This window comes from Equus przewalskii, chromosome X, assembly GCF_037783145.1.
Source record: "Equus przewalskii isolate Varuska chromosome X, EquPr2, whole genome shotgun sequence".
NCBI lineage: Eukaryota > Metazoa > Chordata > Mammalia > Perissodactyla > Equidae > Equus > Equus przewalskii.
In genome coordinates this window covers 15,391,116-15,407,735 of record NC_091863.1, presented here as the reverse complement: position 1 = coordinate 15,407,735, position 16,620 = coordinate 15,391,116, and the positions used below count along the sequence as shown (strand labels likewise).

At 40.8% G+C, this 16,620-nt stretch overlaps 1 protein-coding gene across 8 annotated transcripts in view; it reads left to right on the top strand.

Moving 5' to 3' along the window:
* The first annotated feature begins 2,656 nt into the window (after positions 1-2,656).
* Positions 2,657-16,620, top strand: part of BCLAF3 (BCLAF1 and THRAP3 family member 3) — a 60,190-nt gene continuing 46,226 nt past the window's right edge. For 4 of the 8 annotated variants that reach the window (XM_070603492.1, XM_070603494.1, XM_070603488.1 and 1 more), the window contains exon 1: positions 2,871-3,275. The gene's annotated coding sequence lies outside the window, so the exon portion shown is untranslated. The other 4 variants (XM_070603493.1, XM_070603487.1, XM_070603489.1 and 1 more) reach the window with 2 other exon arrangements.

Sequence of the window (16,620 nt, the reverse complement as noted above, 5' to 3'; positions counted from 1 at the left end):
GATTTTAGGATTGTTATTGTTGCATAACTTACTCTTACTGATACAGAATCCTTGTATGAAGCATACTCGGCATTCTACAGCAGATTTGGCTTTGCAAGAAAACCAAAGAAAAATAAAATAAATGGAAAGGCAGATAATATTCCTTTTCTCTTAGGCTTGTTCTGTGTGTGTGTGCATGCTATTCGTATACACACCAGTAGCTATGTGACCTTGTGCAAATTACTTAACCTCTCTGTCCACATAAGTAGACAGCAAACAGGATGAGGGCCATCTACTTATGCTGTCTGTTAATCAACAAGTATGAACAAAGGTCACCTTGTTCAAAGATGTATATATATATAAAGTAGGCAAAAACTATTCTTGGAAGAGAGAGAAGAACATACTTATGAAAATGATTGACTACGGAATCCAAAAGAAAAATTTTATGACCAGTTTAGCATCCTTTTGAAAGAAGGTAGGCCTTCTATAAAACCAAACAGAAATTCACAAGGAAATGAAAGGATGAGACGGAAAGTCAATAGGATGGCTTGAAAGAGAGAGAGAGAGAGAGAAAGAGAGAGAGAGAGAGAGAGAGAGAGGGAGAGAGGGAGAGAGAGGGAGGGAGGAGGAAACAATGCAAGGAAACTAAAATCTCAATAAAAGAATTTAAGCAAAAACAGAGGCAGAAATAATGTTTTTGGAAACCTTATCAGTAATATTGAAAGCAAATTTGAGGTCTACCAGAATGCCAAAAAAGGTTAAAGAGATGAAAATGAGAAAACAGAGAACTACCTCAGATAATGGCTCCTCCTAAAAGAGAGACCAGAACAAATGGAGCAGAAACAATTCTTGAAGGGAGAATGGAAGAGAACCTTCCTGGACCGAAGCCATATATATGCAGATTAAAAGGTCTCACACCTCTTAACCAGACAGAAGGGACAATATATGCGATGGAGTAGAAGCAAAAGCAGTATTCGTCTTCGATTGCAAACATTTGGGTATGGCCCAGCTCTAAAGAAATATCTTTCTTTCAGCCTTTTTAGATTTACAGCAGTGACAAAATATCTATGGCATGCATTCAGTGAAAGAAGAGAGTGGAGAAAAACTCTTGCTTCTAGCTCTTTAGGATCATCTTGAAAAGTGAGAGCATCGAGTACAAGCAGGAGAGAGGCTAGAGAGCTAAGTATGAAGCAGATAATGAAAGGCCTTATATACTATGCTGAAGAATTTTCTCTGCAGTACGGGAAGCAAAATCACATACGAAGAGAGGAAAATGATCATTGGTATGGGGCTTAGACAGAGTGGTAAGGGTTAGTAACAGCAATTATTGGAAATGAGAGAGGTCACAGAAAAGAATTCCTAGGAGGCACCAAGGCTCTCCACTGTGGTGGGTGTCCATAAATTTGCAGTGGCAGCATTCTATTGTAGTTGTGTGGCTTTTTCCTCCCAAGCAGTGCTTGGAAACACAGGGGTAGGAATGGAAAATGCAGATAGCTGGATGTTTTAAGGCAGTGGTTTGATGTTAGGATATTTCAAAGGGCCATTCAAGGGGCTTTGCTTACAAGAGTGGTTGAAGTCAAAAGCCATGGGTTTCAGTCAGGTAGAAGGTTCGGGGATGTGAGAGCTCTGTGGTCTTTGAGGAACAAGCATATTGGGACCAAGGGAGAGAGAGGACTGCAAGGATGAGGACTGTGAGTCCAAATAAATGGGATTTGTAAACTTTAGATTTTAGAGATGGAGCGGCATAGGGTGATGGATGTCTAGATTTTTCTAGAGTATGTACCTGGGAAAGGGTAGATAAAGTAGAATAGAAGTAAGTCATCTGGGTTGACCGGGTTAAGGAAACATGGCTCAGTTATGGGCGTTGGAGTCATCAGGATGACTGCAGTAATTCAGATGGAGAGGAGAACTAATTCAGTCAGTAGATGACAGTGACAAGGGAGGGTACTACCAGATGGGGTGAACCCCGAAAGAGAAACCTTGCAAAGGGTAAAAAGAACATCAAAGTGTCAAGTGAGAAAGCTCCAAGAGTGAGGACATACTACCTTTGGGGCTGGGGGATGGAGTGTGGGAGGAGAGAAATCAAGAGAGCAGACGAAAATGAGTCAATGTTTTGAAGTGGATGGTGGAGAGATGTTGGTACCATTAAGCTACTTGGAAGGTCCAGAGGGGAGGTTTTGTTTTCCGGGTAGAAGCTTACTCCGAGGCCATAGGGAATGGTTAGAGATTGAGTAGGCAGGGAGAGAGGCCACAGCAGGGCAGGTTCTGGTGGGTTAGATCTGGAAGAGCTTTGAGGGCCAAGCCAGGGGTTGGAAGACCAAGACTCATCTCCTCCGCCACCTTTGCCTCCTGCGTACAAGGCTGGAAGGCTCACGGGACCAAGCTCCTGCCCCTGACTGAGAGGTGAGCTCCAACCCCCGACTCGCGACCCTCAGGATTCCCGGACCTGTTCGCCCACTGCGGTTCTTCCTTCCCCGCGGGCCGGGTGCGGGGAGTAGACGGCGCACGCGCTCTGGACAGAGCTGCAGAGGTGGGAACGACCGGCAGAGGGCGCAGGCGCTCTGGCGGGCGCAGCCGGGGCGGGGCACCCTCGCTGGGAAAGAGTTGGAAGCAGAGGTCGGGGGTAGAGGGGGCTCCGCGCGAGGCCGCGGGCAGTGGGCGGGGCCAGGGTGGGGGCGGGGCGAGGCGGTTCCGGAAGGAAGTGGTTCCGGGTCTCGCGGCCCGGTTGGGGTAGCTATGGTGCCGGCGCGGGGGGACGCGGCGGCCGAGTGAGGGGCGAGGCCGGTGAGGCCGGTGGCGCCGGTGGCGCCGGTGGCGGCGGCGACGGCGGCGCCGGTGGCGGCGGTGGCGGCGGCGGGGACTTCTGGGCCGGGTGAGCGGGCCTGGGGGGCGGGGGGGGGGCGCGGAGGCCCCGGCTCTCTGCGAAGGCGTGTCGGTGGCCCGGGAGGGGCGGCTCCTGGGCTGGCGGTTGGGGCGGCGGGGAGGATGCGGCGGCCCTCCTCGGACTCCCGGGGAACCGCTCCCCTGCCGCTACTTCAGGCCACTGGGCCAGTGCCTTCTGTTAGGCTCGGCGACCCGGGCACCTGCTGCCGCGGCCTCGATCCTTCCCGGTCGTCGGGCAGGCTGCGGCCCCGGCGGTTAGGAGCCTGTGTCCTAAGGACGGGGGGCGGTGTCAGGGGACGGTGCCCTCGTCCCTGAGGTGGCCCCGGACGCGTCGCCTGCGGGACCCGAGCCGAGGAGCCCCCAGCTTTGTCCTTCTCCGGAGGCTCTCCGCCGCGCAGCGGCATCTTCCTCGGGTAACGTCCAGAATGTGTCGTGAAGGCTGCTCTTTAGCCTGCATTGCAAAGTAAAACTTGTCTTTTTAGAAACGTATCCTGAAAATGGGCGTATCTCCTGTGCTTTTCTAGGGGGTATTAGGAGACTGGGCCAGTCACTGTCAGGATTGTCCTGTCGGTGTGTCGGGAGGGAGAGAAATGGGAGAGAAACTTATCCCACTTATCCCAAATGTTTTCCTGCCGCTGTGCTTTTTGAGCTGCCTCTTAGGTGATTGCTTTTCTTTTCTGGAACCAAGTAAAAACTACAGGTAGAGATCAGGAAGGTCTCTCAGACTTGTGAGTTGGCAACCTTTTTAGCATTTTCCTGAATTCGAATTGGTATGAATGAAAGACTGGAAGTTGAAAAGAAAAGGCTTTGGTGTGGATTCGTAATGAATACTTTATTTGTCAATGGTATTTTAATGGTAATGGTATGGTAATGTTTTATTTTTTAATGGTATTTTAAGAAATGGCTACTAAAATGTTCTTTTGAAAGCCCTGCTGTTTCACCCCCCCCAAGCCTTTGAAACGTCTTATTAGAAACATTTATGTATAGAAACATTTAGTAACACATTTATATACAAAATTTCTAAAATATACAAACCACAGTGAAGTAGATACACTGTTTCACCATTCCAAGTAACCATTGTGAAGATGGTTACACTGGGTGGACACCTCTCATCTTTTTTTATGCAGTGATGAATGCATGATTTTTCCAAAGTGGATTCTCTTTGGTAACCATATTTTTCTGACTACATAGCATGCCGTTGTATGGCTGTAGTAATTTCTTTAATTGGTTTTTCTCAGTTTTTCACTGCTTATGTTGTTGGAGAAATGTAAAAGCTGCACATCCATGATTACTTCCTTAGTGTACATTCCTAGATGATAGAATTGTTGCGTTTGTTTTTTCTAAATGTGAATTGCTCAATTTCCCTCTGGAAAGGACGTGCTATTTTGCACTCCCACCAACAATCTGTGAGTGTCCTTTTTCACACCCTAGCAAAAGGCAACATTTAAAGGATTTCTATAGGAACAGTTTGGGGCCATTTATGTTCTTCTCTCCAACACAATACAGGTATCCTTCTCTAGCTAGCACTTTTTTTTTATTTGTTGATAGCAATTCAGTTTCTCTTCTTTTCTTCCACCTTTACCAGTTTATCTAGGCAAGGCAGAGGCATCATGGAGTGAACAGGAGATTTGAAGTCAGGACTTCCTTGAATTCCACTATATCTGATTACCTTGAACAAGTCGCTTCCTTTCCTAAGGGACTATTTCCTCAACTCTGGATTAGGAATTATAGTGCATTCGCCTTACCTTTCTTACAGGGTCATTTTAAGAGTCATATGAGACATTTATGGGCAGTACATTTAAGCACACTTTGTCTTGTTGGTAATTATTGCCGTCTTGTAAAAATTTCAGAGCCCAAAAGCATCTTGATTTTTTAAAAGCAAATTTCTCAATTCAAAAAGCTATTCTGTGATACCCTTTGCCCCCACACTCTCACTCCTTAAATTTGAAGTTTTATACTGCTGCCCTAGATTATATTCAAAACGATTTCAAAGTCATGAAATTAGGTGAACGAATGAGTCTGCACAAATGTTGAAGGAGAAAATATTTAAAGACACTATATATAAAACTGAGGGGGACAGGTATAAAGCTAAATAAAAGACAATCCTTGCGATCATGATAAATAAATCATAGTCTTTGTGTCCTGCAGACTACAGAATATCCAGTCAGCTAGAGGGCGTACAAGCTGCTTTCCAAATTTAGATGGCAATTTTAGATGTGATGCAGGATGTCAACTATTCTGGAGTGTGCTAAAGTCCAATTCTGCTGACCGAGCATCTGCGCAAATGACCAGGCATTCTCTTCAGGGTCATCCTTCTGAAGATAGGAGTTGCAAGGTGGAGAAGTGGTAGTATTGGAGTCTGAGAACCTGAATTCTAGTGTGGGGTCTGTCGCTTGGGGTGGATTGGGTAACCTTTTTGAGGCTTGGTTTCTTCACCAATGAAGTGGAGGTAATTCCAGCTTCCTCAAAGGCTTGTTGGGAGGATTAAATGAGATAGAATTTGCAAGATAGTTAGTGAACCAGGAGGTATTGGCACTCGTGTGACCCTTCTTACCCACTGAAGACTTAGCTTTTCCAGGAAAGAAACTAGGTCTCTTCCAACTCTATATGTCTTGCCCTGAGCAGTCACTGACACTTAGTATGTTTAACATAAAATATGATTGCTCATAAAAATTTAGTTTGGACCATTAAAGAAGGTAATATGTAAATGTGGAATATTGGGAGAAATTGCCTACATTATTTGCAGTCAATATTAAGGAATCAAAGGAAACACTGAACTAATTGGACCTAGACTCGTCTTTACTATGACTGTCATTCTACGTTATATCCCTGATGCCAGGCGCATAGTCCCTCCTTATCAACAACAAACCTACTCAAGTTGCTCCATTGCAGAACCTCCTCCCTAGACCCCTATCACCCAGCCACAACTCCGTCTCTCTCCTCCCCTTCCAGCCAAACTGTTAGTTGTTGTTAATAATTCGTTTTCTCAGTCTCCTTACCTTCCACTTAGTCCTCAAGGCATTTCATTCCTTTTATTGGATCTCTGTGCAGCTTTTGCCATGAAAACCTTTCTTGAAACGTCCTCCTTTAGTTTCTGAGATTCTATGCTCCAGGGTTCCCTCCTTCCTCAGAGGATGTTCCTTCTCAGTCTCCTTGGTTGGTTCATCTTCCCCAAAATGTTGATCCTGTAGGCTTGATCCTTCTGGTGATAGATGAGTTCTAGAATAATTTATAGAGCATTGATGCTGTCCATGAAGGTTTGGTAGAATTCCCCTGTGAAACCATCTGGGCCTGATGCTTTTTCATGGGATATTTCCTTAATAACTTTTTCTGTTTCCTCTATGGAAATTGATCTGTTTAAGCCTTCTAACTCCAATGGGGTCAATTTTAGTAATCTGTACTTTTCTGGCAGTGTCCCTTTCAGCTGGCTTTTCAAGTTCATTAGATAGAGGGCTACAAAGTAATCACTTGTGATTTAAAATATTTTCTTCTATTTCAATGGTTATTTCTCCCTTACCATTTCTTATTTTGTATATTTGTGCTTTCTCCCTTTTTTCTTAGTCAAGTTATATAGTGGTTTATCTATTTTAAGTTTTTCAAAAACTACAGAATTTTGAATTATTCCTTAGATTAAGTTTTCTATTCTCTTCCTCTACTCCTTTACCTTTATTATTTCCTTCCTTGTGCTTTCTTTTGGTTTACCTTGTTACTTTTTAGTTGCTTTTTTTTTTTTTTTTTACTTTGGAAACAAATTTACTTATTTTTATTCTTTTCATTTTTATTGATAAATGTGTCTAGTGCAATGAATTTTCCTTTGATCACTGCCTTAAATGCATCCCATAGAATCTGATATATAGTGCTTTCATCATCATTTCTTAAAAAATCTATAATTTCAGTTATAGAATATCTAGGAGTTGTTTACTAGGAGGTTTTTAAATTTCTAGGTGGAAGAGCCTTTCTGTTTTTTGCTTTTGTTAGTAAATTCTAGTTTTATTGCACTATGATCAGAGAGTATTGTTTGTAATATTTCTATTTTATGGAAGTTACTGATGTTTTCTTTGTGACCTAATATATGATTATTTTTGGTGAATGAGATCTAAGCTCTTGAGAAGAATGTGTATTCTCTAGTATCAGAGTGTAGAGTTTGATAAATATTCTTGAGATTTACCCTAGTGATTATGCCGTTTAAATCGTCTAGCTCCTTATCTTTGGTTTACCTAATCTGTCAACTATTCCACTGAGAGTGGTATATTAGAGTCTCCTATTATTAGTGTATTTCTACTATGTTTACTTGCATCTCCTGTAGTTTTTGTTTCGTAGAGGTGGTTGCTATGTTATATTCATGTGAATGTGTATGTTTTTATTTGTTCTATCGTCATCTTCATTTATTGTTAGGACTGATATGTTTGGTCTCAACTCTATCATAATGTTTTATAATTATGTGGGTTTTGTTATATTTGCTGTTTCTTTTGCTATGAGGTGTATTTTTTGCTATTTTATTTTTAAAAATTGGGGAGGGGTATTGAGGAAGGTTTGTATTTTTGTTCTAATGGTTAACCTTTGTACTTACACCTTGTTCAGTGCCCTTACTCCTCTGTTTGCTTATTTAACCTTTTGTGTGTGAGAGAGAAATACATTGTATCCATGAAATCAAAGCAGGATAATGATAGGTAACAGTGGGGTTCTGTAGCCACTTCCAGCTCCTCCTTGCTGAAGAACTGGTGATGACACCTAGCTGCTGTAGCCAAGAGAATAATCCATGCTCTGGTCTCTTCGGGTCTGGCTTCCTCTGATCTGCTGATCTGCTTGTTCTGTGGGCTCTGACTTGGTCCAGTTCTGTGTTAGGAGTGTGGCTTCTCTGTTGCATAGGCTTTCCTGGGGCATTCTTTGCATTTGTAAATGCTGAGTCTCACACAATTCACCCATTTAAAAGTGTGCAATTCAGTGTCTTGTAGTATATTCACAAAGTTCATCACCCCTAAAAGAAACGCTGTGCCTGTTCTCCCCATTGCCCCCCACCTCACCCAGGCAACCACCAATCTACTTTCTGTTTCTATGGCTTTCCCTTTTCTGGACCTTTCATATAGACAGATTCATATAGTATATGTTTTTTGTGACTGGCTTCCTTCCCTTAGCATAACGATTTCAAGGGTCATCCCTGTTTGACCATGTGTCAGTACTTCATTCCTTTCTATGGCCAAATAATATTCCATTGTATGTGTATACCACATTTTGTTTATTTATTTATCTTTAATGGACTTTCCAGTTGTTTCTACTTTTTTGGCTGTTATGAATGGTGCTGCAGTGAATATTTGCATGCAAGTTTTTGTGTGGACATGTATTTTTAAAGGAACTGCTAAATTGTTTTCCAAAGTGGCCGCATCATTTTCCCTTCCCACCAGCAGTGTATGAGGGCTCCATTATCTCTCATCCTTTCGACACTTATTATCTATCTTTGATTATAGCTGTCCTAGTTGGTGTGAAGTGGTATCTCATTATGATTTTGATTTGCATTTCCCTAATGATTACTGATGTTGAGTGTCTTTTCACGTGCTGATTGGGCTTTTGTCTATCTTCTTTGGAGTAACTTCTATTCATTTCCTTTGCCCATTTTTTAAATTGGGTTATTTGTCTTATATTATTGAATTGTAAGTTTTTTATATGTTCTAGATAGAATCCCTTATCAGATATGATTTACAAAAAATGTTCTCACATTCTATGGGTTGTCGTCTCACTTTCTTGATAGCATCCTTTACGGTGTAAACGTTTTTAATTTTGATGATGCCCAATTTATCTATGTTTTTCTTTTTGCTTGTGTTTTTGATGTCATATCTAAGAAACCATTGCCCAATCCAAGGTCCCAAAGATTATTTATCCTTGTGTTTTCCTCTCAGGTTTATAGTTTGAGCTCTTACGTTTAGGTCTTTGGTCCATTTTGAGTTAAGTTTTGTATATGATGTGAGGCAGAATTGAACTGTCTTCTTTTGCTGTGGCTTTTCACTTGTCCCGGGACCATATGTTGATTTGTTTAACCTCTCAAGAGGTGATTAATCAGGTTTCTCCCTCAGGAAGCTTTAAATCCACCTACAGCCTAGACAGCATTGAGCTTTTGCTATTATTCTCTTTTCCTGTCTCTTCTCCCATTTTTTAGTTGCAATTTTTCTGCTCTCATAATATGCAACAATTTTACATGTCTTCCACCCTCATCTTTTTTTTTTTTTTTTTTGAGGAAGATCAGCCCTGAGCTAACTACTGCCAATCCTCCTCTTTTTGCTGAGGAAGACTGGCCCTGAGCTAACATCCGTGCCCATCTTCCTCTACTTTCTATGTGGGACGCCTACCCCAGCATGGCGTGCCAAGCGGTGCCATGTCCGCACCCGGAATCCGAACTGGCGAACCTTTGGCCGCTGAGAAGTGGAACGTGTGCACTTAACCGCTGCACCACCGGGCCAGCCCCTCCACCTTCATCTGCATCTTTATTTTAATGTCTTATATGTCCATTTCCATATTTTTAAATGCTTACTGTCAGTCCTTTGCTGACGTTTTCTCAGTGATCATTTGGTTGGATGAAGCTCATGCTCTAGCAGCTTCCTCAGGAAGGACTAATAAGTGCAGAACTTCCCTATGTTCTTGTATGCTGAAAACTGTTTTTTTCTGTAGTCTTGTTGTTTGAGGGACAAATATCAAGGGACAACTTGGCTGATATAAAATCCTTGGTTCCCCCTTATTTTCTTTACTTTTTATTTTATTTTTTATTGTGGTAACATTGGTTGGTAACGTTATATAAATTTTGGGCGTACATCATTATATTTTGATTTCTGTATAAATTACATCATGTTCACCACCCAAAGACTAATTACAATCCATCACCACACACATATTCCTAATCACCCCTTTTGCCCTCCTCCCTCCCCCTTTCCCTCTGGTAACCACCAGTCCAATCTCTCTCTCTTATGTGTTTGTTTGTTGTTGTTTTTATCTTCTATTTATGAGTGACATCATATGCTATTTGACTTTCTCCCTCTGACTTATTTCGCTTAGCATAATACCCTCAAAGTCCATCCATGTTGTCACAAATGGCTGAATTTCATCGTTTCTTATGGCTGAGTAGTATTCCATTGTGTATTTATACCACATCTTCTTTATCTATTCGTCCCTTGATGGGCACCCAGGTTGCTTCCAAGTCTTGGCTATTGTGACTAATGCTGCAGTGAACATAGGGGTGTGTATATCTCTATGCATTCATGTTTTCATGTTCTTTGGATAAATACTCAGCAGTAGAATAGCTGGATTGTATGGCAGTTCTATTCTTAATTTTCTGAGGAATCTCCATATTGTTTCCCATAGTGGCTGTACCAGTTTGCACTCCCACCAGCAGAGTATGAGAGTTCCCTTTTCTCCACATCCTCTCCAACGCTTATTTCCTATCTTGTTAATTATAGCCAGTCTGATAGGTGTGAGGTGATACCTCATTGTAGATTTGATTTACATTTCCCTAATAATTAGTGATGTTGAACATCTTTTCATGTGCCTGTTGGCCATGTGTATGTCTTCTCTGGACAAATGTCTGTTCAGATCTTTTGCCCATTTTTTAATTGAGTTGTTAGGTTTTTTTGTCGTTGAGATGTATGAATTCTTTATATATTTCAGATATTAACCCCTTATCAGATATATGGTTTGCAAATATCTTCTCCCAATTGTTAGGTTGTCTTTTCATTTTGTTGATGGTTTCCTTTGCTGTGCAGAAGCTTTTTAGTTTGATAGAGTTCCATTTGTTTATTTTTTCTTTTGTTTCCCTTGCCCGGTCAGACATGGTACTTGAAAATATGCTGCTAAGACTGATGTTGAAGAGCATACTCCCTATGTTTTCTTCTAGAAGTTTAATGGTTTCAGGTCTTACATTCAAGTCTTTAATCCATTTTGAGTTAATTTTTGTATATGGTGTAAGATAATGATCTACTTTCATTCTTTTGCACGTGGCTGTTCAGTTTTCCCAACATTTATTGAAGAGACTCTCCTTTCTCCACTGTATGTTCTTGGCTCCCTTGTAGAAAATTAGCTGTCCATAGATGTGCAGGTTTACTTCTGGGCTCCCAATTCTGTTCCATTGATCTGTGTGTCTGTTTTTGTGTCAGTGCCATGCTGTTTTGATTACTATGGCTTTGTAGTATATTTTGAAATCAGGGAGTGGGATACCTCCAGTTTGTTCTTTTTTCTCAGGGTTCCTTTGGCTATTCAGGGTCTTTTATTGTTCCATGTACATTTTAGGGTTCTTTGCTCTATTTCTTTGAAAAAAGTCCTTGGAATTTTGATAGGGATTGCCTTGAATATGTAGATTGCTTTAGGAAGTATGGGCATTTTAACTATGTTAATTCTTACAGTTCAAGAGCATGGCATATCTTTCCATTTCTTTGTGTCTTCTTCAATTTCTTTCAACAATGTTTTATAGTTTTCAGTGTACAGGTCCTTCACCTCTTTGGTTAAGTTTATTCCTAGGTATTTTATTCTTTTTGTTGCAATTGTAAATGGGATTGTATTCTTAATTTCTCTTTCTGCTACTTTGTTGTTAGCTTATAGAAACACAACTGATTTTTGTATGTTGATTTTGTATCCTGCAACTTTACCATATTCATTTATTATTTCTAAAAGATTTTTGGTGGATTCTTCAGGGTTTTCTATATATAAAATGTCATCAGCAAATAGTGACAGTTTCACTTCTTCCTTTCCAATCTGGATCCCTTTTATTTCTTTTTCTTGCCTGATTTCTCTGGCTAGGTCTTCCAATACTGTGTTAAATGAGTGGTGAAAGTGGGCATCCTTGTCTGGTTCCTTTTCTTAGAGGGATAGCTTTCAATTTTTCTCCCTTGAGAATGATATTTGCTGTGGGTTTGTCATATATGGCCTTTATTATGTTGAGGTACTTTCCTTCTATACCCATTTTATTCAGAGTTTTTATCATAAATGCATGCTGTATCTTGTCAAATGCTTTCTCTGCATCTGTTGAGATGATCGTGTGGTTTTTATTCTTCATTTTGTTAATGTGGTGTATCGCGTTGATTGATTTGCAGATGTTGAACCATCCCTACATCCCTGGAATAAGTCCCACTTGATCATAGTCTATGATCTTTTTAATGTATTGTTTTATTTGCTTTGCTAGTATTTTGTTGAGGATTTTTGCATCAATATTCATCAGTGATATTGACCTGTAATTTTCTTTTTTTGTGTTGTCCTTGTCTGGTTTGGGTATCAGGGTAATATTGACTTCATAGAGTGAGTTAGGAAGCCTTCCCTCCTCTTCAGTTTTTGCAAGAGTTTGAGAAGGATAGGTATTAAGTCTTTGAATTTTTGTTAGAGTTCACCAGGGAAGCCATCTGGTCCTGGACTTTTGTCTTTAGGGAGATTTCTGATTACTGTTTTGATCTCCTTACTGGTGATCAATCTATTCAAATTTTCTACTTCTTCTTGATTCAGTTTTGGAAGCTTGGATGATTCTAATAATTCATCCCTTTCTTCTAGATTATCCAATTTGTTGACATATAGCTTTTCAGAGTATTTTCTTATCTTTCATATTTGTGAGATGTCCATTGTAATTTCTCCTCTTTCATTTCTGATTTTATTTATTTGAGCCTTCTCTCTTTTTTTCTTGGTTAGTCTAGCTAAAGGTTTGTCAATTTTGTTTATCTTTTCAAAGAACCAGCTCTTGGTTTCATTGAATTTTGCTATTTTTTTTTTCAGTCTTTATTTCTGCTCTGATTTTTATTATTTCCTTCCTTCCTGCTGATTTTGGGCTTTGTTTGTTCTTCTTTTTCCAGTTCCTTTAGGTGCACTGTTAGATTTTTATTTGGGATTTTTCTTGTTTGTTGATGTAGGCCTGAATTGCTATGAACTTCCCTCTTAGAACTGCTTTTGCTGTATCCCATAGATTTTCGCATGTCATATTTTCATTTGTCTCCAGTGAATTTTTGATTTCTCCTTTGATTTCTTCATTGACCCAATCGTCGTTCAGTAGCATTTTGTTTAATCTCCACATATTTGTGGCTTTTCTGATTTTCTTCCTGTAGTTGATTTCTAGTTTCATACCTTTGTGGTCAGAAAAGATTCTTGGTATTAGTTCAATCTTCTTAAATTCATCGAGACTTCTTTTGTGGCCTAATATGTGATCAGTCCTGGAGAATGTTCCTTGTACATTTGAAAAGAATGTGTATTCTGTGGTTTTTAATGGGGTGTTCTATGTATATCTACTAAGTCCATCTGGTCTAATGTGTTGTTAAGGCCAGTGTTTCCTTATTGATCTTCTGTTTGGATGATCTATGCATTGGTGTAAGTGGATTTTTAAGTCCCCTGCTATTGTCGTGTTACTGTCTATTTCTCCTTTTATGTCTGTTAATAATTGCTTTATATATTTAGATACTCCTATGTTGGGTGCATAGATATTTACAAGTGTTATATCTTCTTGTTGGAGTGTTCCCTTTATCATTATGTAGTGCCCTTCTTTGTCTCTTGTTACAGTTTTTGTTTTAAAGTCTATTTTGTCTGATATAAGTATTGCTACCCCAACTTTCTTTTCTTTACCATTTACCTGGAGTATCATTTCTGTCCTTTCACTATCAGTTTGTCAGTGTCTTTAGGTCAGAAGTGTGTCTCTTGTATGCAGCATATGTACGAGTCTTGTTTTTTCATCCAGTCAGCCACTCTATGTCTTTTGATTGGAGCCTTTAGTCCATTGACATTTAAAGTAGCTATTGATAAGAATGTACTTTTTGCCATTTTGTTACTTTTTTCAGGGTGTTTTAGTAGTTCTTCTCTGTTCCTGTCTTCTTCTCTTGCTCTCTTCCCTTGTGCTTTGATGACTTTCTTTAGTATTATGTTTGGGTTCCTTTCTTTTAATTTTGTATGTATTTATTATAGGTTTTGGGTTTGTGATTACCATGAGGTTCGTATATAGTAACCTATATATAGCAATCTATATTATGTTGATGGTCTCTTTAGTTTTACCTTTTTCTAAAAGCTCTACTCTTTTACTCTCCTCCTCCCACATTTCATGTTCTTGATATCATATCTAACCTCTTTTTTTTTTTTTTTTTGCATGTGTGTCTGTTACCCTCTTATCATGGAAATAGATAATTTTAGTACTTTTGTATTTTGACCTTCATATTAGCTTCATAGGTGGTTGATCTGCTACCTTTACTTATATTTTCCTTTACCAGTGATTTTACTGCTTTTTTGATAATTTTTTAATTCCTATTTGTAGTCTTCTCTTTTCCAGTTAAATGAGTCCCTTTAGCATTTCTTGTAAGGCTGGTTTCTTGGTGATAAACTCCTTTAATTTTGCTTGTCTGGGAAACTCTTTCTCTATCCTTCCACTCTGAATGATAATCTTGCCATGTAAAGTATTCTTGGCTGTAGGTTTTTTCCTTTCAGCACTTTAAATATATGTGCCACTCCCTTCTAGCCTATCAGGTTTCTGCTGGGAAGTCAGCTGATAGCCTCATGTGGTTTCCTTTGTATGTTACCTGTTGCCTTTCTCTTGTGGCTTTTAGGATCCTCTCTTTATCTTTAATTCTTGACATTTTAATTATAATGTGTCTTGGTGTGGGCCTCTTTGGGTTCATCTTGTTTAGTACTCTCTGTGCTTCATGTACCTGGATGTCTGTTTCCTTCCTTAGGTTAGGAAAGTTTTCAGCTATTATTTCTTCAGATAGATTCTCTGCTCCTTTGTCTCTCTCTTCTCCTTCTGGGACACCTATAATATGGATGTTAGTATACTTGATCTTGTCCCAGAGGTCCCTTAGACTGTCCTCATTCTTTTAAATTCTTTTTTCTTTTATCTATTCAGCTTAGGTGATTTCCTCTAGTCTTTCCTCCAGCTTGCTGATTTGTTCTTCTGTATCATCTACTTTGCTATTGAGTCCCTCCAGTGAGTTGTGCATTTCCAGAATTGTATTCTTCATTTCTGATTGGTTCTCTTTTATATTTTCCGGTTCTCTGTTGATGTTCTCACTGAGTTCATCCATTATTCTCCCAAGATCAGTGAGCATCCTTATGACTCTTAGTTTGTGCTCTTTGTCAGGTAGATTTATCTCTGTTTCATTTAGTTCTTTTTCTGGGATTTTGTCCTGTTCTCTTACTTGGAACATATTCCTTTGTCTCCTCATTTTGCCTCTTTTTCTGTGCTTATAACTATGTATTAGATAGGTCAGGTACATCTCCTGATCTTGGAGAGGTAGCATTATGTAAGAGATGCCTTATGAGGCCCAGCAGTGTGCTTCTTCTCATCACCAGTTCTAATGTTCCAGGAGTGTCCCTTCTGTTGTGTGTCCTTCTGTTGTGTCAGAGTTGCTCTTGCTGCTGATGCCTGGGAAGCCTAGGCTGTCCCCCTGGCCAGCTGGTTGTAATGCTCAGCTGTGTGTGGCTGCTGTGAAACCTTCAGTCACTTTATCGGGCATGGGGAGCCCCAGCACACTTGGCTGCCATGTCTAATAGCATGTTCCTGTTGCAGTTTTTCTGTTAAGTGTGTAGGTGCCCAGCATGGCTGGTTGCTAGGCTCAGGGGGGTTACACTTGTTGTAGGCCTCTTGGCTGCAAGGCTGTTATCAGCTCTCTCAGTATTGCAGCTGACTGGGGCCGGTCCCAGGCATGGGAGCACCCAGTTGTTTCAGACTTTGGAAGGTGGAGCCAGTCCTCCATGTGGCTATTTAAGAAGTGCAAGTCTGCTGCAGCTGAGAAGCCTCACTACCCATGGGGCCACACACCCTGTCAACACAGTCCTGCCCCATGCTCGTGCCCTGACCCCCTGAAGCCAACCCCCTCACTCCACTGCAGAGGCCCCACACACTCCACCAATGCAGGCCCTCTCCTCATGCATACCCTGCCCTGTAAAGGTTTCAGGCACCGTGCCTATGTGGGCCCACAAGTTACTCGAGGGCTTGCTGTTGGGTGGGGCCAGTCCCTAGGGGGGGCTGCCTGCCCTGGCTGAGCTGGATTAAATCAGTGCTTTAGTGGGTGGGGCAGACCCCTGCACTAACAGGCCAGGGGAAGAACTCCGACAGCATCTGCCAGGGTCTCTGTCAGCACATCTATACTAGGTCACAATAATGGCTGCCATTAATGTCTTAGTCCCTGGGAGGGTCTCACCTCTCACTGAGATGCACCCAGAGCCTATGAAGTGAGTCTCTTTTCAACAAAGGTCTGTGCACCTTTCTTTCTGGTAAGTTTAGGCTGCTTTCCAAAATGGGTGAATTTGTGTGTGGGCCCTTTAAGAGCAGACTTTTTTCCCCCTTATGTCCAATCGCTTTTCTGGGGGTATTCCCCATTGTAGTATATAGCTAGCAAAGCCACATATTATGACACTTGTCTCAGTTGTGCTGAGTGGCTTATTGTGGTAATACTCTGCTACTCAGATCCCCCACTCCTCTAGGGAAGGCTTTGTACCTTAAGATCACTCCTAGTCATGAAGCGCCATGGCTCAAAGGTGGCTTTTTTCTCTCCAGAAAGGAATTTCTGTCTCTTCTACCTCAGTCAGGACTGTCCCTTGTTGTGGGGGATCTTTTCATCCAGTTTTCAGTTCTCTCTTAGGGGTAATTGTTCCAAGAATACTTGTAAATTTGTTGTGTCCATGGGAAGAGATGAGTTCAGAGTCTTCCTATGCTGCCATCTTGATGCCTTCCTCCTCACCCTTACTTTCATTGATTTTACTTTTTTATTTTAAATGTGGATCCATTGTTGCCTTGCTTTGTATGTTGTTTTTGAAATACCTAGT